General features: G+C 39.1%; 1 protein-coding gene across 3 annotated transcripts in view; it reads left to right on the top strand.

The window, feature by feature from the left end:
• Positions 1 to 22,513, top strand: part of PHACTR3 (phosphatase and actin regulator 3) — a 100,489-nt gene that overhangs the window by 15,525 nt on the left and 62,451 nt on the right. The window contains exon 1 of one of the 3 annotated variants that reach the window (XM_038158776.1): positions 11,602 to 12,079. The exons of the other annotated variants lie outside the window; for them this stretch is intronic. The gene's annotated coding sequence lies outside the window, so the exon portion shown is untranslated. Of the gene's footprint in view, positions 1 to 11,601; positions 12,080 to 22,513 lie in introns of those variants that run through there. 3 annotated transcript variants of the gene reach the window in all.

Genomic DNA, 22,513 nt, shown 5'->3' with positions numbered 1-22,513 from the left:
TAGGTCAAGAACTGTATTTTTTACTAGAAATACAAAAAATGTAACTGAACTTTGAGAAAATCCCTTTGGGGATTTTCTTGAGAATCTACCAGTGGAAGAACTTTACAAGAGTTGATAGCACAGAGGCCAGAATCTGGCAGACTGCTCTTCTTCCTTTGGTTTTGTTTCATTATTTCAGTGTTTCTTTTTTATTTTTTTGAGACTGAAAAAGTCATGGTACAAGTCATTAAGGTTATTCACTTTTACTTGCTCCTGGTTTCTCCGCACCCAGTTCCTTTCCAGGTGACCCAGGCAGAGTCCTCCAAGAGCCCAGGCTCTTTGCTTGGTAGAATAAGGGTTCTTCTTTGTACATCTTTGCTTTTGGAAAATTCTGATGAGATTAGCCTTGAGCTCTCTGCATAACCAATTTCATCATGAAGTGGAAAAAAAAGAAATGGGAGAGAATTCCTAAATTCAAGGAACCAGCTTGCACAGGAGGACAATCCAGAAGGCTGTAGCTCTATCAGTGGAATGGTTTGGCAGTTCTGTAATGCAGCCCAGACTTCTTCCAGGGAGCAGAATGACTCAGTGCAGAGGAGACAGAGCTAATGATGGCTGAAGAGTCCTAATGATGCGTGTTGTGTACAAACAAAGTACAAATCCATTATATTCTGCTTTCATTTTATTAATTGGTCATTCATTACCCAATGCACTGTCAATTAAGTGGCTCTAAAGAAATTCACGGTATCCTCCTGTTCCTTTTATTCATAATAAATATGTCAGTCTCTGATTAAATGCCTGAGTGGTTAGAACATGTTTAGAGGATATGACATTGTCTACCTCTTCACAGTATGACCCAAGGCTCTGATGACACAATTAAGGCACGCTCCAGCAGACAGACCAGCTCCCCACAGTGAGCTTCCTCAGTGGGCTCGTCCAAAGTCATAAGGGTTATGATTCAACCTAAAATCAGTCTCCAGGAGTGTCTCAATGTACACCCTGCAGGAGAGTCTCAGTGTGCTTATGGCTCAGAACTCACCGAGTCTCAGCCTGTGCTGGAGTGAAGCTCGAAGTGAAACCCAGGAACTGCCACCCATGCTTAATAAAATCACCAATTCTCATTTCAGAGCATTTGGAAACAGATAATGTTTAAATTCTGACAAGCAAGGTACCGAATAGTCATGTTAGTCTGGGAACACAGTCAAATGGTTCAATCTATTCTAATTTGGTGAATTTCTCCTAAAAATTATAGTGGTCTCTCCCATTTAACAAAATTAGGCAGCATCTGTGCAAAGCAAGGTTTAAATAGCCAAGCATATGTTTTGCACACATGCTAATAAACTTAATTAAGAGTTGCACTCAGTCACAGAGTGAACTGACATAAGGTATTGGACTAGGACTGAGCAGTGCCACTTGTGTTTGGCTGCTGAGCGCAGACAATACACATTTCAAACACTGCAGAAATAATCCAGCACGTACAGGCTGGTGATGGTGACAGGAAAACTGTGACACAATCAAGGGAATATGCAGATAGAAAATATGGAGGTGCAAATATATTACTCATCAGGAACTATTTGCTCAGCTATAATGGATGTCATTGCATCTGACTAAATCAGTAAGGGCTGTGAAAGCAAATTTGGGTCATGCTACCACCTTAATTAGTAACTACCAATCTTACTAAGCTTATTGCCTTCTCAACCAGTCAAAAACCTCCAGTCTTTTGTCTCCAGTTCCCCAGATGATCTGCAATAACTTTCAGATTGCATTTTATTTAAATGATTCTGACCTGAAACATGAACAGGTTTTGTCCTTCTCAAAAAATAGAAAAGTAGCTAAAAATGTGAATTGGAGAGAAAGTCCTTGCTTCTTTTTATAGCCACTGTTTGAATTTCATGCATGGCAGTAGCTCTAAGGCACTGAAGCTATTAGATCATTTTTAGTTCTACCTATTACATGAGCTGTTTTAGAAGACAGGAAAACCTACTCAAATATATTTAAAGATAAAAGCCAAACATGAAACACAGCATTTTGAACGTATGCGGGCGTCTGCATCAATGGCATTCACGAGGCAAGTGCATTGTGAAACAATCACACAGAGCCTGGATTCACAGCCCTAGCCATTACATAAACACTGCCAGCTTTAGTGGATGTGGCTGTTTCATCTCCAGTGCATCCCTGGGAGGTGGCAGTGACACGTCCTGGCCACGGCGCTTCCTTTGTCACTGATTCCCACCAGTCCAAACAATCAGTGCCAAGGGTGGCTTTAACCCAAACTGGGGGACAGACCCTCAGTCCCTGCAGGGGACTGGTACCAAACATACTCAAGCCCTGAGATCTCTGCATTTCCATCTTTGCACTGGTGGAAGATGATTCTCCAGGGGGATTGGGAGAGTTAACTCAAGCTGGGGAACTGGAGTGTTCTCTCTCCATATATTTCACTTTCTCCCACATACACCCCCATTATCTTTAAAATGTTTGAACTGTTTCTACTGGGCAGAGGAGGAGAAGAGAGACAGGGTAGGTTTTTGTCAGAGTAATCACCTTGTTCTCTCCATTTTAATCAAGAGGGTAGGCTTATGTATCCTCACACTTGGGAAAGCAGTCTTGAATCACTGTTGAAGAACCAGCCTGGAAAAGTCACCCAGATGTGTATAATGAAACATAAACTAAATGGGGTGCATAAAAATCTCTAGGGTATTGCCTTAGCAGAGGGCCATTCATTCTTAGAACACACTCATGAGTATTGGATCTTCACCTGAGCTTACAAGCTGCTGCCCTTTCTGTGCAGGTCTGGGGAGTTGGACATCCTCCTGCAAATAATGCTTGTTAGAGCAAGCTCCTGTGCAGTGGGAAACACCCATGAAAGAGTTGTGTAGCTGCTTGTTTTTCCATATACTATAGGTAAAAGGTTTACCTAATGAAGAGATACAGAGACTACCTGGGATTTTGTCTGTATTGTGCACCTTTTTCTATTCTATTTGTGCTTCCTTTTCTTTCAAAGGGATTTGGGGGTGCTTGGTGCTTCACAGTGCTTTGAACACAGTGAGTAAGGGGAGTGTGGAATTCAGACTTTGGGAGGACCTGTGAAAGTCAACAGGAGATGGGCTTAGAAATAACCCCCAAATGTTAACATTGTACTACAAGGACTGCATGTAATCCAGTATGGTATTCAATTTCTTCTTATGCTTTCATAACCAGGGGGTTTATGGGTTGTACATATTTTATATACACTGACAAGTATTTTTAGCCAAAGGTATTTTTGATTCCAGACGCTGCCAGAGGATTGGAATTGGCCTTTTCCTTTGGTCTGGTTCAACCTCTGGGCTGACTCAGCACAGTAATGATGTCTTCCTGAGATACATCCTTTACCTAAGTGACACATTTGTGAGACAAGAAAGGGAAATGTACAGGGACTCTAGTGAAGAGCAAAAGAATCCATATCTTAAATTTCATATTTCATTATTACTGTGCAAGAATAGAAAAATACTTTTTCTCCATCTTCTGCACGACATGACTTTTTAGACACAAAGACCTCCATTCTGTAGTAGAAAGATGCTAAAGCAGGTTTCTTCTTAACAACTACTGTTCACTCTGTTTTTCTAATACAAGAACACCCGTGTTTTCCTGAGCAGAAGTTACGTGGTGCTGAAGTAATAAATGAAAAGATCTTTCTGTTTCCATTGAAGGAAACAGTTGAACTTCCATCTACATCAAAGGATCTCTTTCTGTACTCCTGGCCATTTTAATGGTTTTCCCTAGTAAATCTGAAGGCTAGAAGAGCAGTTGTCATGGGAACTGGCAACAGATGACTCAAGAAAACAAAATTAAATGTTGGCTTGATGTCAACAGCTAATCTAGTGCCCTGCCAACTGCAATCACAGCTAACATGAGCCTTGCCCAGCAAGCTGTGATTTGAAAGGAGTTGCAGCCAAAGATAGAGTTTCTCACCCCATGAACAGGAGAACATTTTAAAAACTTAAACTAATGAGGGGACCCAAGAACTTTGGAAACAGTGAAACTTAGAGAAACATGTTTTTTAATTGCTGAGTTAGAGCTTTTACAAGCATAAATCAGAGTTTCTTCTTTGACATCAAAATTGTGATGTCAAATTAATTACCATTTCAAGATCTGTCTTAGCATTTTCAGAATCCATATGATTGATTTATGCTGGGACAGAGTCCAAAAATTGTTTCAAATTGTGGTTTTAGTGCATCTGTTATCTAGAAAATCCAATTCCTATTCTATAATCTATTTTACAAAGGAACATCTTTAAGTATATAATTTTTAGACTTTTTTTTTTATAAGAAGTAATATCTAGCTTCTTTTGTTTGTCATCAGTAGATTTTAAGGCCTAAAGGGCTGCATTGAGGACTGTAATTCAAAGAATATATATAAAATTATCTTTTATATCTGGTGATGGAAAATACAGTCTTGGTTAAGAACAATCTGCTAATACTTGGCTCCTCCTAGTGACTGTTAATTTAGCCCATATGGAGTGTAACAGAAAATAGAACAGTCTTGAAATAAAATAAGAGCGTGTTTAGAGCTTGTTTACATAAACACAGCCTATGAAAATCCATGCAGGTTCATTATGAAAGTACAATGGATTAAGTAACTATTAAAATCTGTGTGGACACTCATGTTGAGAATTAAAGAGAGCTCAATTTAATTTAGCTTTATTCTGTTCCAAAGTAAATGAACCTAAATTGAATTAAGATTACTTTAATTCTAGGAGAGAGTATTCATGCAAATATACTGTGGTTTAATTAAGCTACTTCCAAGCACGCGCACTTAGGTAAATTGGATTAGATTTTGTAAGCATTTCCATGTAAAAAAGGAGGTAGGATTCATGGAAAGGACAACTTTTGGGCCTAAATGTCTGTGTGCAGTAATGTGTCAGTCTGGCCACTTAAGTAAACATGCAGTGATTGATTTTTCTTTTTCTTCTGGCATCTCCCATGTGCATTTTTGCCATGTTCTCTCTAGTCCGTACACATTCCAGGTAACTTAATCAGGAAGATTTTCTGACCTTACTGCAGTTTGGGTTTTATGAAGTATATACCAAAATTTTCTACACCCACAACACTTGAAAGGTGTGGAAATTTTAGACTGCCAGGCCAGCTTTGTTGTCAGTAGTAAATTGTCAGAGAACTTGTTCAGAACCTACAACAACCTTTTCTCTAAATATTAAAGCTCTCATTAGCTTGATACATAACAAATCCAGTAGGACCTCATTTGCCTTTTTACATGTCTAAAATATATTAAGATGCCTCCTGAATGAGCATCTCACACACATCTAGATCAGTTTAAGTCAGGAATAGATTAATCTCAATCCACCCAATGCATCTCCAGGTTTTCCACACTTGGAGGGAATAAAAATCAGCTAAACCGACACTGAACCAATCTCTAGGTCCATCCATCCATCCACTGAAGGGACTGAAGATGTGTGTCTGTCCCAGTCTGCATGCCTGGGGCACACATTTCTCTTTTTGGGGGCATGTAGCTGAGGAGCAGACAAGGAGTGGAGGGAGCAGTAGGTTTCTCAGGGGCCAGTGCCCTGCCCTGGTGGGTGAGCCTGTCCAGGACATTGCTCACATGCTGCTAAATGCTCCCAAAAAACCTCATTTGTGGCTGTCCTATTATGAAGCCAAGAGGGAGTTGTGCTACAATATTATGTCTTTGGAGATTGTTCAATTTATGATCTTTGTTCAAGTCTCTGCCTAAAGGCACAATTGAGCCCATATATTGTGCACAAAGAGTTCAAAGAAAAGTACATGCAAGTGCAAGTGCTCAATTCATCTGGCTTTTCTTCCACTGTAGCTGCATTGTGCACTGCTGAAAGTAAATAGTGTTACAAATAGTGATAACAATGTGTTATCTCACATCTATTTGCATTATATTCCTCACAGAATGGCCTATAAAGAATGCAGTTAATGAATAAAATATAAGGTTTAGATTAAAAAAATTTTCTTCTCTATTTCTGTTCAACAAGTGTTGAGATTTCTCTGCGGTTTTGACTTTTCAGTGCATCAAGGTCCTTTTCTATTGGCTGTGCATAGTCCTGAGCTGACCTTGGTGCTGAACACTGGTGTGGCTCTCCCTGGTCCACGTCCACATCCCGGGAGCTCCCAGGGCAAGAGATAGCTGTGAGTTTAGAGAAATAACATGTTGGGATATCCTACTTTTATTAGCTGATTAATGTAAAGCCAGTCTCAAATTCTTACAGCAGTTTTGGAGGGAGGCTGATGAAGAGAGACCCAAAACAAGAGTCCATGAAAGCATTACAGGAAAATCAACAATTCCTGACGTGCTGATTTGGATCTGTCGATATGGATAACAACTTTATCCAGTTTTAATCCTCCAAGGAATGGAAATATGGTTCTATGGCCTGTGCCACCTACACTGTCCTCATGTTCAGTTGTTTCATGATTTATCCCATATAGGAAGGACAGTCAGTGTTTTCAGAACTGACTAAATACAAGCTATGTACTTTTATACAGTGCAGAATTGCCTTCTCACTGATTATTCTCTGCAAAGACCATCACAACTTCAAGTGAAAATGCAGGAGAGATTGTGAAGAATGCTCATAGGAGGTGGGAAGTGATAAGAGAAAATCCTACAGGGATTACAGTTGAGTGCTACTGCTTTTTGACATCACTCTTTTCACTTTATTTTATGTTGGCTGGTGAAAAAGTGGTCATCCCTGTTTCAAATGATATGCTTTGTGGAACAAATGTTAGAAACTACAAAAATCTTATTTTAAGTGAGAAGAGAAATACATGTTGTGTGTGATGTTGGGTAATGTCCGTAAGGCTTCCCTTAAAAATTTATTTAGGGCTCAAACTAGGAATTTCAATTGCAAATAGAGACATTCATCCCAAGGAGTGGTGCTGGTTATCAACAACTGTTTCACTTTGGTATTTTTTGTACAAAATGAACCTGATTTACTGTTTCTTGCTTTACCAAAGTTACTCTTGCACTCTAGAGCAGTGGATAATTTACAGGCTTCTAAGCTTTTCCAGCTTTGACCAAGTGGAATTTTCTACTGTGCTTCAGTGTTTTTGCCTGAAGGTCAAAGACATATATTTGGGGCATCTGTAAAAATATTGGTAAATAATTGATGGATGTGGACGTGTATTTTCTTTGTGGGGGTTACATAAGCAGATCACAGGATCACAGAGTGATTCAGGCTGGCAGGGATCACAGAAGATCATCCAGTCCAATACAAAGGTTCTTTGCAAGGAAGAGTTTCTAGTTTCTCAGAGGATGCTGTGGTTGGAAAATAAACTGAATGGTGAAGTTTTACCTTGTTACTGCAGAAACAAGGGTACAACATGATGATATTTCTTTGTTCTGTCATATACCTTAAGAAGAGCTCTTATTCCTGTAGAAATAAGTGTTGGTGAAATAAAAACCCCAGTGTTGGTTCTTTCACTGCTTTTGGAGTAGTACTTAGGTGTAATCAGTTGAGGGTCCCATTATCCATCCCTCACTCACAGGGCAGTGCCTTGCTCTGTGGCTAATCACACAATGGTCAACAGCAATAGAACTGATTTAGTGACCTGAGGAATCCTGGCAGGATCTCTAATTTGCAGTAATTACACCCTGATCCTCACTCTGGAAATAGCTGTACCTGCTGTCACAGGGGCTCAGAAACTGCCTCAGTGCCATCTTCTCCAGCTGATAACATTTCTCATCCGCTGTGTTCATTTACAGGATTACAAACATGTATTGATAGAAAGCCCTCAAGTCCTGACCCTGGTGCGCTTGGAATGATGCATTTAATCATTCATCACCTGCACTGATAAATCCAGGCTTAATGATTTTAATCATAGCTCAGCATTGCACTGAGTGGCTTCTGTTTGGAAAGCTCTGTGTTGGAATAATCACCTGAGACCTCTGCAAAGCAGATGTGGCACTACGGACTCCTCTTGGCTAAGTTATGGCTCCAGACTCTTGCCTGGGCAGCAGCTCTTTATCCCTGACATCCCAACATTAGGTAATCTCTTCCCCCTTGCCCCCACAGGAGATCTACAGACCCACTGACAAAAGATAGAAATACCAACAGAAAACAGATTGAAATGCTCAGCCCTTCACCATTTCAGTGTCTCCCCCTTACAGGAATTTCTGGACTTGGACAGGTTTTTATACAACTCAGTTGCATAACAACCTTTCAGTGAACCATTAAATTGCTTACACACACAACAAATTTCTGTGACAGATGATGAAAATAAAAATTGAAAAAAGGCCTTCTTGAGAAAATGAAAGGAAATTATTACCACATTTAAAACTCCCAAATATCCTAATTAAGATGGAGCAAGACATACAGTGGTAGTAGAATGTGAATTTTCTAACTTTTAAGGGTAATTATTAAGACATTATAAAGATACTTCCAGGAATATATTGGAATCTCTGGTCTCTCTTTTTCTGCTAAATGTAACATTAATTTCAAATCAGCAAAGGTTACAAATGTTAATTACTGCAGTAGTAACGAAGTACTCCAAACATGTTAAGTGTATTCAAATGAAAAAGACTTTAAAATAAGAGAGATTTCTTTGAGTTCATGACAACAAGAGAACAATTGTCTCGTTTTACAGTATTTCTAAATCTAAAGTTTTTGCTTTAAAGAGTAGCTGTTTCAAATTTTTATAAGCATGCCTCTTCTATAGGTATTCATTAAGTCTAATAGAAAAAAAATCTCAAAACTGAATCCAAACACAATTTATGAGTATTTAAGAAATACTGAATGTTGTAGTCCTAATTTCACCTAATTTAAAACCTGTTAAGAAGGATTCCTCAAATGCCAATTTTTCTTCACTGTGTCTCAGAGAGTCTTCTGATTCTATTAGAAGAGTTCTAAAATTAGCACCCAGCATTTGGATACACAGACAGATTTTTCTCATTATCTTTTTTTTTTTTTTTTGCTTTGAAAACAGGAATCAAAAGAAACATAAAATCCACCTTGGATTTTCAAGAGGTGACCTACCCCATTTGCACCCAGTGACCCCTTCCTCAGTGAGGAAACAAGATTTTCAATAGCCACATAGGCTCTGTGTACCAAGTTTGTGCTCTGTCAACTGCCCAAAGAATTACCTGGTAACTTTGACAATTTAATCTCTTTTTACTGGAAGACTTTTAAAGAAGTTGCACAGTAAGGCATTGGAAGATGGAATCTTGGCCAGCTTCAGTAAAAGGAGTCACAATTTATTACCAGCAAAGACTGTCTTATATTTTAGCTATAATCCAAAGATCTATGAATCTCATAAATAAATGAATGTTTTCAACACAGAAATACATTGGCAGCTGAAATGTAAACTGTTATCCAAAGCTATTGCCACATTCACAGAATTTTACATGAGACATTTGGGATGCTTTGTGAAATTCACATATTTGAAGCGTGTATGCTAAAAAAATCTGACTAAAACTTAGTTCCCCTTAAGAAATGGAGAATTCCATTCCATGGAGAATACAAAGTGTATGAATGAAGCTCGCATTCTAAAAGAGATACTTTAAAAGGGCCTGTATTCACTGTAGAGATGATTTATTCCTGCAGTGTAAGTACCCAGAGGTGCTTCATATCTGGAAGTGTAAAAATGAGAGTTCTGAATCTCATGCAAAAAGAGAAGATTAAGTCTGAGTCCTGTTAAGGAGGCAAAATTTTATTTATGGCATTGAAAAATCTGAAGTTAAGCCATTCTAGGCTTTTGGGGAATTTTGCCCATCAGCAAGAATACAAAGCATCAGCTTTCTCAAGATGTTTATTCATTTGTTTTCCTGTATCCAAAGTTTCCTCTTGCCTTGGCTGCTGCCGTGGCTGTGACACAGCTCCTGCATTGGGTAACTGCTCTAGGCCTGAAGAGTGATGATTCATAGCAACTTCTGCACCAGGATAGATTTGTTTATTTTTCATTTGCATTAAGAAGCTTTTCCCAGATTTTCAAACTTGTGTGCCTAAATTTCAAGTATTTAGAAGCTTAGCAAACATGGGTTTAAACTCAAAGAAGCCTGTTTGGCATAAGGCATCTCCCTGACAAATGAATCCTATTAACCTTGTAAAGACTAAGTTCTTGAATTTAAGCACATGTTTGGGAACTTTGCTTTAAGACTCTTTAATTTTTAATAGAGATTTTGCCTAATATTTTTATTTACATGTGAAGTTAGGTCTTTGTTTGTCATAGCTTTTTAGCTTTTTCCAGAACTTCCGTAAGCAGAAGGGAATGATTTCTGTGCACAAATGGGTGAGAGATGGACACTGTATTTTTTTTTTAATTAACTGCCACTGACATTAATTAAAGGACTTCCAATGATAATAAGTTGTTGGAACAGTACTTCATTAAACTTATTCCCTAATGTATCCCTTAGGGAATAAACAATGGGCTGTCCACTGAAGTCCTATTTATGACATTTACATCTGTTCAGTGAATTAAACCAAATCAATTTTATATCATCCACATGATTAGTGCACTTTTTTTCAGAAGAAGCAATTTACCTGAGCTGCAGTGGATCCTTTAGTCACTGCCTAAACTATTCTGGAAAATAAACGTGGGTGGTTGTAGATGATGCATAAAAAGACTCAATAAGAGAAAAAACTGTTAATATCAATTTCCTGAGGGGAAAAAAAAAGACTGTGATTTACTTTAAATTTATGAGATTTTATTGAAAATGTGTTTAGATTTTCTCCCTGGGTTTTGGAAGTTCTCTAGTCTATGCTCAGGGCTCCAAAGTAGAATTGTTTGCCAGACTCTTTCAGGAATTACATGATCTCATATCTACAGAAACAGACAGTGCTCAGTTTACTTGAAATAGATTTTCTTTTATCCGAGAAAAAATTTAACTTTGTAACATGGGTTTAATTTCCAGCACTTCAGTGTACTACAGATGTAATAAAATAGTGCTCATTAGTAAAAACAGGTTATTACTGAGCAGTCAGTGAAATTTCAACAAAGAGCTGTGAATGTCAATTAAAGAATACAAGAATTCCTGTACCAGTGGTTTTTGGCCAGTTCTGTACAGACACCTTGCAAGCAAAGACCTTCTAAACCACTTTGTTTTTCACTTGGATCTCATTTTCTGCATCATTGGCACAGAATACTTGCACAAAACAGTCATTGTGGTTTTAAGTCTGCTGTTGCCTTCGTGCAGGAAAGCCAGTATTTTTAAATATAGATGGTAATAATATGTTCCCACTGACAAAATAATGTAGAAAACCATTCTGAAATATGGCTCTCTGGAAGCTGAGAGCAATGCAGCTGTTCACTGAGTCCTCTCCTGTTTTTTTAAATCCAGAGCATCTGCCTTCCCAAACACTTCAACATTAAGTCTCCCTAATGAAGGCATTTAGGATTGCAGGAAGGAAAGACTGTTTTCCTGCATTCTGGGAACTATCACTAAGACTGGGTGGGGAATAATATGAAATGTAAATATTCTAGAAAAAAAAACAGTAAGAGAAGAGGCCAGAACAGCTTTCACAACTGTAATTTGGGCTGGAATCTTTTCAAGTGGTGCTGGAGCAGTTTGCTGACAGTGCTACAAGACAAAATTGTCTTGGGAGAAAGGAATCACAGGTTTGATGTGGTAGCTGACCGAAAGTTACACTGGGGTGGGAGGCATTTTAATGGCCAGAACATCCCCAGTGTGTTTGTTTCTGGTGTTACACCAAGTCTAGAGCTCTGCTCCAGCATTTCCAGTGAAATGTACTGGTTAAACAGAGATTTTCTGCCGCGGGAGAGAAAAAGAGAAACTTCTGCAACAAAGAGAAGTTGATTTGCAGATTTTCCTGTGGTTCTGCATTTAGAGAGCTGAGCCCAGTTCTGAGCATTCCGTGGGCTTGCACTGTTGCACACAGTCACCATTAATGATCCCGGCGCCTGTCAGTGCAGACATGCTTTTTCTGGTTAAAGTAGGAAATGCATTAATCTGTTTTACATAATATACACAGACCTGGAGAGAGCCCAAAGGGTCCATCCTCGTGTTTCTGAGCAACTTGAAAGAGAAAGTGAAGGAGTTTCAAGGGAGAGCAGTAACAGAGGGTGGAAGGAAATCTTTTTCTTCCTCGGATTGAGCTGCTGCCTTCTGTGTGCTCTGACAGCAGCTCTTGGAGGTGAGTAGCAAGGGATAAAAGAAATTAATAGAAAGATGGATAAATATTTCCTTCCTGCTATAGATGCCTTATTTTCTTTAACTGATCTGTTTGCTGGGAGTTTTAGCTGAGGTGAGTGGGCATTAAAGCTTTGGATGTTTTAAATATATTTCTGGGGTTTTGTATTGAGGGAATGCTGTGGGCTTTTAACATGAAGGAATTAGGATTTCTTGGATCTTTTGCTTGTGATAAAATATGCAAGAATGTGTTATCTCTGTGATCATTAGGAATAGAGGAAAAAATTCCATTGGCTCTCTTTTACCTAAGCAGGCAGGATTATTCTTTCATACTTTGGGCTCTAAAAATCCTCCGTTCCATAACCAGGAATGTTTTCCTCCCAAACTGGGAGCTGGGGATGGTGCTGGCAGATCAATTGCATAACTGTTACACGTGCTGATTTCAGGATCAATAGATACACTTTTCCAACAGGGAGAGGGATTTATGTCTGCAGTTATGTTGCAGAGAAGCTGGAGGGAATGGGGGCAGGAAACAAAGAATTTTTCTCACTGCAAGTGCCATAGTACTTTTGAGTTTAGGAGTGTGTTGGATAGCTTGTTTCTTTCTTCTTGGCACTGATGGGAAAAAGAGTTTTGCTAAAAAAATCCAACAGTTCAAGAAAATTTCTGTCTGTGTAACCTCTAAATCTGGCCAAGTAATCTAACAGTTGTCCAGCAAGCCTCTGACTGTATTTTGCTGTAGTTTGAAAATGCAGAATGTTTTCATGCTTCCTAGTACTTTAGATATTGATGTATATTCATTTTCAAACAACAGTTGAAAAAATCAGGAAAGAAATGTATTCTTTTCTAGAACATGAACTTTTTCAGTCATGTATATGAACCAACACATAGGAGCATTCAGGAGATTTTTTTTTTCCCCTGTAAATTTGGATCTGCATTATGATTAAAGTGCCTGGTGAAATTAAATTCACATACTTAAAAAGAAGCCATCAATTCCCTTCCTCTCTCACTCTTCCTACACATTATTCATCTGGTATGTGAAAAGCTGTTCTGTGGCTTCCACATAAAAGCAAAGGGAAAAGAAAACCAAGGATGATTTAGTTAAATAACAATTATTTTCGGGATCCTTCTAAAGCACAAAACAAAATGTTCTCCAGATACTGTGAAAATATATACGTAATTTCAGATAATCACATGTTATATACCAGAAAGCTGCTATGTTAAAAGCACATTATCAAGATTTTAAAAGCAGGCATTAAAAACTTAGGAAGTGCCAGAATTATGGTTGCCTCTGCAATCTTCACTTGGTGTTTTTGTACATATGCATTGTGATGCAGCTTTAAAGTGCACATCACAAACATTTTTCTCCAGTAATCTGTGAGGGCAGAAGTCACAAACATTTTTCTCCAGTAATCTGTGAGGGCAGAAGTTATTAATATATTCAGAAGCTTTTATGTAGTGCCTGTCACTACAGTACCTGCTGCACAAAAGCTCTAAGCCGTGTGGGGCTGGAGTGTCCACCTCACAGATTTGAGGGGTGTGCAGAGCAGCAGAGAGAGATTTGAAAATGCTGATTTTGACTGCCTCACTTGAGACGTGTACCTATGATTTTCCACACCCATTAGATAAGGCAGCTCTTTACATGCTTAGAGAATAATGTCTTACTAAATTCTGTTGTGGATTCTCAACAACCTGAAGATTTACATGCAAGCTGTGCTGTGATGATGAGCACCTAGTTTAAATGATTTACTCTTTCCCCTCTGGCAGTCAGGCAGGAGAAAGAACGCAGATCTCCAGGGCCCTCTCCATCTTTTTCCACAGTTCCCTGACCCATCCACAACATTTGCAGCCAAGCCATCATACAGTTCTCAGGGAATGGCTGTAGAATATTGCATAAGATTATGTGGCCAACAGCAGGCATGTGAGAGCTCAAGTAAAGACTTCAGAATATCAATTAAAGCAGCTCCAGACCTTTTGCCACAGAGTTCAGCACCAGTGTTTTGTCAGCAGAGCTGCTGTAGGGAGTTACAGGTGACAAACTGACCCAAAGGTGGAACTTTCACCAGCACCCATCAGGTATTTCCCTCGAGAGAAACAGTGTGTGAAATCTTGGATTCCATTTGAGCCTCTGGAGGACAGTGTGCTTTGAATTCAACTTATTTCATTCCCTTCAGATCTCCCCAGCTGAATTTTGTCTCTCTTGAAATTTTCTTCCTCTCTTTTGTATTTCTAATCCTACACTTTACTATTGCAAGACACGATTTTTCTTCTCTTAATTCTAAGTCTGGGACAGAGTTTTAGGACGTGCTTTGAAGGCCAAGCTAATCAAGAAGTTGTTCTTCCTTTAGCTGTTTGTTTCCCTCCCCACTTGTAGTCCATCATCCTGCACTTAGCTCCTTGTCCTCAGTTTTGCCCACTCAGTGGTTTCTGAGGCAATGCTGGGAAATGTAGCATTGAAATAACCCAGGTTACTTCTTTAAAAAATAACTTAAATAATGCACATTAAAGGGTTAAGGAGATTTTCAGTGTTTCTTTTTAAAGTGAGCCTAGAAAGAATATTTCAATCTCCATTGAAATGAACTGTATGGGTTTTTTGCCATTGGATTTTTAGTATTAGTCAATAGATTGAATCTGTAATGTGTAATTTCTAGTAGTGGTAGCCTTCATAGCATAATAATCTATAATGGCTATGCTGTAAGCATTAAATATTGGACATAAGAGCATGCTATGAGTGCTGTATGACTATTGATATTATGAGTGGGTAAATTATACTTGATTAATTTATGGAGCTCAAATCTTGTCCACCACCAAGCCCTTGTTTCTGCTGGAAATCTGGCACTATTTTGCAATTATGAAGAGGCCCTGAGCTAACAGAATGTGATTTATGCAGTTTTTAATGGGTTGAAAAGGATCTGATTCATAGTAGACCTCATGGGGTAGCATTATGTTATTTATTTCAGCATGGTCTTAGTAAAAAGTGCCCAGTACAACTTCAGACTTGTGTGACTGGAGCACTTTCCCTCACTCTCCTGGTGGTGTTTGAGGTGAACAAACCTCAAATGAGAACAAGTAAAGGATTTCCAGTTCTGCATTAGTGTTTTCCTGCTCTGTGGTTTTGACCTGCACACTCAAAAGACTCTTGTGGTAAAGAGAGAGTGGAGAACAAAGCTGTTGGGAGGAAGAACTCTGCTTACCTGGGGAAATAGGAATGTTTTCTTTAATGAATGGCCATCAAATGAAATCTGATTAAGCACAGAAGTTATGAAAATCCCAGAGGCCTGTGTGGTGAACGGAATTAGATTCCTGTTTGATTTGTAGCAGACACTTTACCTTTGCATTGCAGTTTGATTTTTCTGTTTCTCATCTCAGAAAGGGATGTCTAGGAGAGGTAACTTTGCATGGTAGGATATTTTCCATCCTTTTTGGCACTTTACAATAAAGTCTCTCACTAATGCAGCTGTAGGGAACCTTGGTGAATAGTGAAACTTCCTAAAATAAATTAGATTAATGACTGATCTGACTTACACATTTCCTACTGTGACCAGAGAACTTTCTCATTGTTTGCAAGCATTGTAAAAAAGTTCTACTTAAACTTATTTTTTCTTTAAAGTTACGGATTTTTTCATGGCACAAGAATTTTTGTTAACATTTCTAGTGTTTATGAAGGCAATTTCCTTTGATTTATATTGTTTAACTTATTTTGTAATGGAGAGTCCAGTGGCAGATGCTCAGTTGATATAATCAGTAATAGATCAGCTGATTTCATAAGAGCTGGAATGATTTATAGCACTGATAGTGGATCTGCCCTTGAAAAATTGTATTCCAAAGTGCTTAGTTATCTGTGGTAGGAAAAGGTTTTGTGGTTAGAAAACTGGATTAAGGAAAGGATCTGTTCTTTATTCAGTTCTTCAAAACTTTGGAAAATTCATTAAAATCTACGCCACAGTCTGTCTTGTAAAGGAGACTAACCTCCTTCAGAATATTTAAAATGTCATCTCTTCAAAGAAACATTCTTGTTTACCAATTATTTTCTTGGTTGTTTTTCCATCTTATTTATTGGAATTGCTAAATGGCTCCAAAAATACTCTAAACCTGCCCTGCAGCTTTTACAGCAATAGTTTTTCAATTCTAAGTTGCAAAACCCCCCCCAAAATTCTTATTTGGCAGGACTGTAGAGCCCATCACTGTGGGTGAGCCTGAGCCATTTACAAATAGGGGCTGGTTTGCTGTGAGCAGTGATCACACAATAATCATGTTATGACAGAGATCTAAAACAAGAATGAAGATGTCAGAGCTACCTAGCAGCAAATGTAAATTTAATCTTAAGATAAAAGCATATCAAATATACCCAAGTGGCTTTTTGCCAGAGATGCTAATTAGGAAAATCTGGATTATGCAAAGCCATTTGTTCCAAATGGCTCTTCAGGGATCAGGTTAAGGAGGAGTTTCTCCTGTGTGGTTTGGTCCTGCTTACAGAAGTTGTTAATATTTGCAAAATCATCTCAGTGAAAAAAAAAACCTGTCAAGTGAATAAGAGACTTTAATGGGACTTTGGAATTTTCAGTTTAAAAAAAGATTATGAGGGAAAGCTGTAAATTGCAGATAGTATCAATGGTGGAAGGTTCCCTTCTTACAGCCTGGATCCTTTTCTCTTCAAGACAAGAGGGATGAAGAATTTTGGACACAGTAAACAACTGCTCTATCCAAGAGTAGTTTTAGGACCCAAAGAAATGAATTCTGCATTTCATCTCGAGTGGTGCTCAGGGCTCAGCTCAAAAGGGTTGAAGGAGTAAGAGCCAAAATACAGTTTTATTTTGGTGGGAATAGGATTACCAGTGCATCCAGGTGCTTCATTTCTAGGAAAGGGCCCATGTGAAAATGAGGTGATCAGGAAAAAAAGAAAACCCTAAAATAAACAGTCCAGAAAGCAAGATGCCTACAAGATGACTCTAAGTTGATAAAAACATACTATATTTGAAACCCAGGTGAAAAATTTGCCCATAACTCAAGATAAAACTGTCATAAAACACAATAAATGGCAGTGGAAAAATTAAGGAGATACTGCAGGGAGAAGGCTGGTATGCAAAAATTAAAGTTTTCCAGGATGGATGGAGGAGGATCACCCCAGAAACTCTGGGCATATTTCTCCTTCCCCCTCCTGAGCCCTGAAATGGTGCTCCTGTCACAGGGAAGGATCCTCCTGCCAAAGCAACTGCCAGGAATGTCCTCTCTATTAAACACACATCCATCCATTATGCCAAGACTCCAGAGGACATTGCAAGTGGTAATCATACCTTTCAAAGTAAATTAAATTCCTTGTATCCCTTTTATTCAAAGAGGATAAATGAAACCCAGAGGGAAGGGAAAGGTTGCTCAAGGCCACCAGGAAAGTCAGTGGTAGGACTGTACAAAGAAAAAATCAACAGATCTTCCAGGTTTGGGGTATCTTGACTCATGCACAAGTCATTCTTTATTAAAAGTGACACAAGAAATGTAAATAGTGTCCAATGTATCAATATCTGCCTGAAAAAAAACACACTGAAGCATAAATACCATAAAACTTGGGGTTGAATCCTGAGCTGACAACACTGGCTGTGTGAGAAGCTCTCTAAAATAATATCTAATTAATCATGAATGTGCTATTGTGCAGCCAGTGGAACTGTATCAGTTTATAAATAGTGTACATAGATCTCCCTGGCTGGATGACAGGATTACTGCTGTGAAATTTTTGCAAATCTTTGAAATCCTGCAAAAGGAGGCATCATCAGGCAGCAGAGAAAGGGATGACAAAGAGAGGAGGAGCCTGGGGAGAGGCAGAAATACCAGACTGGCCCTGTTAGCAGAAAGCTGATTTTTAACCTGCAAATACAGGTTTAAAAGCTGCAAATGTGATATTCCATTATTTAAATATGTGGTAGCACAATCCCTCCTCTGACTGTGCTACCTTCAAAGATGTTTCAGTTTTAATAGACTATGTGACATTTAAAAATCCAAGTGTGGAGAGAGTTGCTAATATATTTAGACTGGGGAGCTTCATTTTGGTCATCTCTGCCTCCAGCTTCCTCTTAAAACATTTAATGGACCTTCATTCCTCTTGGCTTCTCTGAAGTGGGGACTTTAATTTATTTATGCTGATGAGGAACTTTTCAATATCCTCTTCCCCTCTGTCATTACAGAGAAGAGAGCAACCATTTTTAAAGGAAACAGTTTTTTATCTAGAACATGCAAAATTCAAAAGATACTGGAAAATGCAGCATAATTCAGGCTCACAGCACTCTTGAGACCTAGTTAAAGAATACCTGTTAATGGATTAATTTTTCATGCTCCACATATGCAGAGAAATGTATTTTGGGGAATATATAGGCCAAAAATATAAAATCAATTTAAGAAGTAATGTGATGAAATGGTAGAAGCTGATGAAAGCACTGATTTATTTGAATATCCCGTGATTTGTTAATTGCACAGCAAATTCCTGACTTCATTCCCCCCTTGTGCAGTGGCCAAAGAGGAGAATGCCACACGTGACTGGCCTGGCAGTTACTGGAATATTTAATTCAGCTGGCTATCTCTCAACCTTCTGCTTCTGGTTAATCTATTTTATATAATTTGGCTACCAAGTATTCCTTTCAAACGAAAGCAAAGGTCAGGATTATTACACATGAAGGATGGGTCCCTCCATCCTGTCTTCCACTGAGGGGCTGCTTGTGCCAACTTTGTGCACCAAATTCCTTCAGATTTATTCCCTGGTCTTTCCTTGTTCTTTAATTCTATCTATAAAAAGTTCATCTCCCTCCCCCAAAAATCTCAAGATTTTCTTAGAAGTCATGTAACTTAAATTAAACCATGGGCTGTTGAGCCCTTGTGACTCACTTTCCAAGCTCTGCTGAATAACCATGTGGGCCAGAAAATTTAATTTATTCCTATTGTCTATCTGCAAAATCTATTAATGCTTTTCAAGAAGAAATAAGCTCTGTCACTCACAGAAAACGGAGCTATCAGACCCTAATGCTATTTTTGCAGCCCTGTATTTTTTTGCCAAAATTAGATCTCAGTCTCTTGCAAGATTACCCAGGCATGATCACCAGGCACCACTCCCTCAGCAGCACTTGGGAAGATGGACAAACACACCCAAGAATCAAACTTTCAGAATGTAAACTTCTGATTTTCACTTTTGGGGAATAAGCCTTGAAAATCTGATCCACATGCACTCTGCTGGTTCAAAAACCAGATGGCCAAGGGGATCCATTCCCTTTCTCTTGCTCCTCTCCCACTGAAAAAAAAAAAAAAAAAAGGCGGGGGGGGGAGGGGTATATTTGCAATTTTCCAGGGGATGTAATTCACACCTCTGGCAATGGTAATAAAGCCAGAGGACTGTTTCTCTCCTTGTGTCTGCAAGTCAAAAATCTTCTCCCTTGTTTTCAGTGCCAGACAAATAAAACTGGGCCTTTTATGGCACAGGCACAGTGCCCTATGGAGACTTTCCCTGGTGTGTTACACCTGCAGTGCTGCTGGAAGTCAGCTAAAAACACTGCCCAAATTAGAGAAAAGCAGCAGGATCCTCTCACCTCTCCCTTTACTTCAGATAATGAGAACTTCTCCCAGTTTTTCTTATTTTTTCTTAACTGGAAGATGAAAGACAGGTGATAATTCCTTTCCAATACTGGATTTAACAATCATCTGGAAGGTGATAAATGCAATAATCCAGAGAAATTAGTACAGTGAAACCCAATTAAAATGGGAGAGAACTGTGGTGATCTGCAAATCCAGAGGAGGCAATTTATGCCAAATGACACATCAGATTATTTTCTTCTGAGCGTAAAATTGCACAGCAGCTTCCCAAATACCATTATCAATGCCAGTTACTGTTATTTGCACATGTATCAAGACATAAAAGTATCTGTCATTCCATAACTGCTGAAACACAGTCTGATGTTTATCCCACTGGGCTACTTTTTTTTGGGAATAGTTAATAATTCCTTATTCAGAATTGATAATAGAGAATGACAAACCCCTGAATGACATTTAGATTTTTTTGACCATCTCAAGATAGGGGGCTACTACAGAAATTGCCCACAGTTCATCTGTATCCTGGTCTACAGAGTTCTCACTTCTCTCTCAGGTGGGAATGGAGCTGGATTCATAAGCAAACCATGAAGCAACTCTTCCCCCACTCTGAAAGACAGAGCCCAGTTTGAGAGGGGAGAAAATCCCAGGAAATTTGCATTAAAAATTGCTGAAGAGTCAAAATAGCATTTCAAAGATGCTTGTGAAATCCTTGGAATGAAATATTGAACAGGGGTCTACAAATGAACTCTTGTTATTCAAAGTAAACAGCATAGAACGAAAATTGGTATTGTAAGAAGAGAAAGGAAATGTTTACTTTTTATATTTATGCTCATTAAAAATGTGATTAAATTGATAAGGTGAGATAAGGAGACCAGGTGTCATGTATTTCATTGAAGACAGCCAGTCAGCATCAGATTTGACTTCAAACCAAATTCCCCTGTAGCTGTGCATCCTGCTTGGTTTTATTAAATGTCCTGCTAGACAATTACTTTCCTGTGTTTGTAGGAAGTAACTGCTGGTGCCATCCCATCTTTGCCTCAACCCTCATTAGCCTCTGCTCTCATTTTCTACAAAGATTAATCTATTTTGAGAAGAATCATGGCAAGAAGTTCTGCTGGTGCAGCAAGGTCTGGCTGTGGAGGCTGGGAGCCCTGTGAAGTTTTCCTCTGTTTGCACAGAATGCCAGGGCACGGTGTCAAGGAGGGGATGATGAACTGCTCCTGCAGGAAGGCGTGGACTGGCAATCCCTGCCTCTGCTTGTGCAGCTGAGTGGATCCACATCAGAGCAGCCCAAACCCACAGCCATTATGTGATTCATACCTGCAGCTGTGGCAGCTATATCTCAAATTAAGTCTAAATATGCACATACTTGGTGTACAGCTGCACTCTGCAATCATTGAAAATATTTTTCTGTGGCAGTCAGTGCAGTCATTCTGCACAGCATTCAGGTTTGGTTAAAAAACCCCAAACAGTTACAGTATCCATTTGTGCACCCTCAGACCTCACAAATTCTGAATTCTACCATGCTCAGAGCAAGATAAGGCGTCATATCACAGGACAACTCTGGGGAACTTCCCAGCCTGTGACCATTCAGAAATAGATGGGCTCCAGGATTTAGCTAAAGAAGCTAACAGGCGGAGTTCTGGAGTAACATTCAGAGATTAAGTTTCCCTTTCCAACACTGGATCAACCTGACTCAGGTCCCACTACACATTTTAGCTTTCTTCCTCTGTAAAGCACTTGGGTATATAATTACAAAACAGGATTATGTAAGGCTCAGCTGTTATGTTGAAGTAACAACTGGAAAACATGACACTAATACATGATACTAAGCTACTTCATGTGGGCTTTTTATTCTTAATGACTGTTGAGTGCCCAGGTTAGTTTGTAGAACAAGATGTCAAGGACCACTTTAATTTAAAATTTGTGTCGTCAAGCCTCAAGTGGCTTTGCAGTTGCCATGATAAAATTTATTTACTGAGTGCCAAAGAGCATCATGGAAGAAGAGAGTTGTTTTCCTTCTTAAATGGTCAAAACATAAGTTAAACCTGCCTTTAGGCTGGCTCAGCATAGCCTGAAGCCACCCTGGAATGCTTTCAACAAATAAGAGAGGTTTGCAATTTGGAACACGAATGTTTGGTTTTTTTCAGCTGGCTTTGCCAGTTTTGGCTTGGGAGATGTCAAAGCTTTTCACTTTTAATGCTGCCTAAATGGAAAGTAGCACTGCCCTTCTCCCCTTGCCCTTCTGCCAGCTCTGGGGGCCAGGGGTGGGGAAACAGAAAAAAAAAAGAAGAGGAAACATAAGAATCAGAGGAAAGAAGAGCCAGGAGGGATGAGGAGACCCGAAGAACCCTTTAATGGAGCTGCAGTTAACTCTTGTTTACAGCCCTTTCACTGTGCATTTAGGCACTCGTGCATTATAAATATGAACGTGTAAGACAGCGCTGTAACAGATGCCAAAATCTAACTTCTAACTCGTGCCTTATCTTGTTTTATTTGAAAGTCATCATGCATGCTACTTGGATGAATGAGATGCATTACTGAGGAGGGGTTAGGAGCAGCCTGGCTGAGTGAGGCAGGCTGAGCACTGGGGAGCTGGGTTGGGTTTACAAAATCCCTGGTGCTGACTGTGCCGCTCTAAAATCAAGCTCCCAAACCCTCTCTCACTCTGACCTCCACGAGAAGCAGCTATTTTGTAATCAAGTCCATATTATCAGCAGAGTCCTTGGTGGCTTTTTTTAGATTTTCAACATGTAGTTATGTAATATAACATGTAACGCTGCGTGCATACCCATACACACTATAGATATGTTATATAGATACAGACTGCAGAATAGCTACTGAGCTTGTGGTGCATAAGCCAAGAAGAGCA

Source organism: Motacilla alba, chromosome 20 (genome assembly GCF_015832195.1).
Source record: "Motacilla alba alba isolate MOTALB_02 chromosome 20, Motacilla_alba_V1.0_pri, whole genome shotgun sequence".
Lineage (NCBI taxonomy): Eukaryota > Metazoa > Chordata > Aves > Passeriformes > Motacillidae > Motacilla > Motacilla alba.
This window is presented reverse-complemented; position numbering and strand designations above follow the sequence as displayed.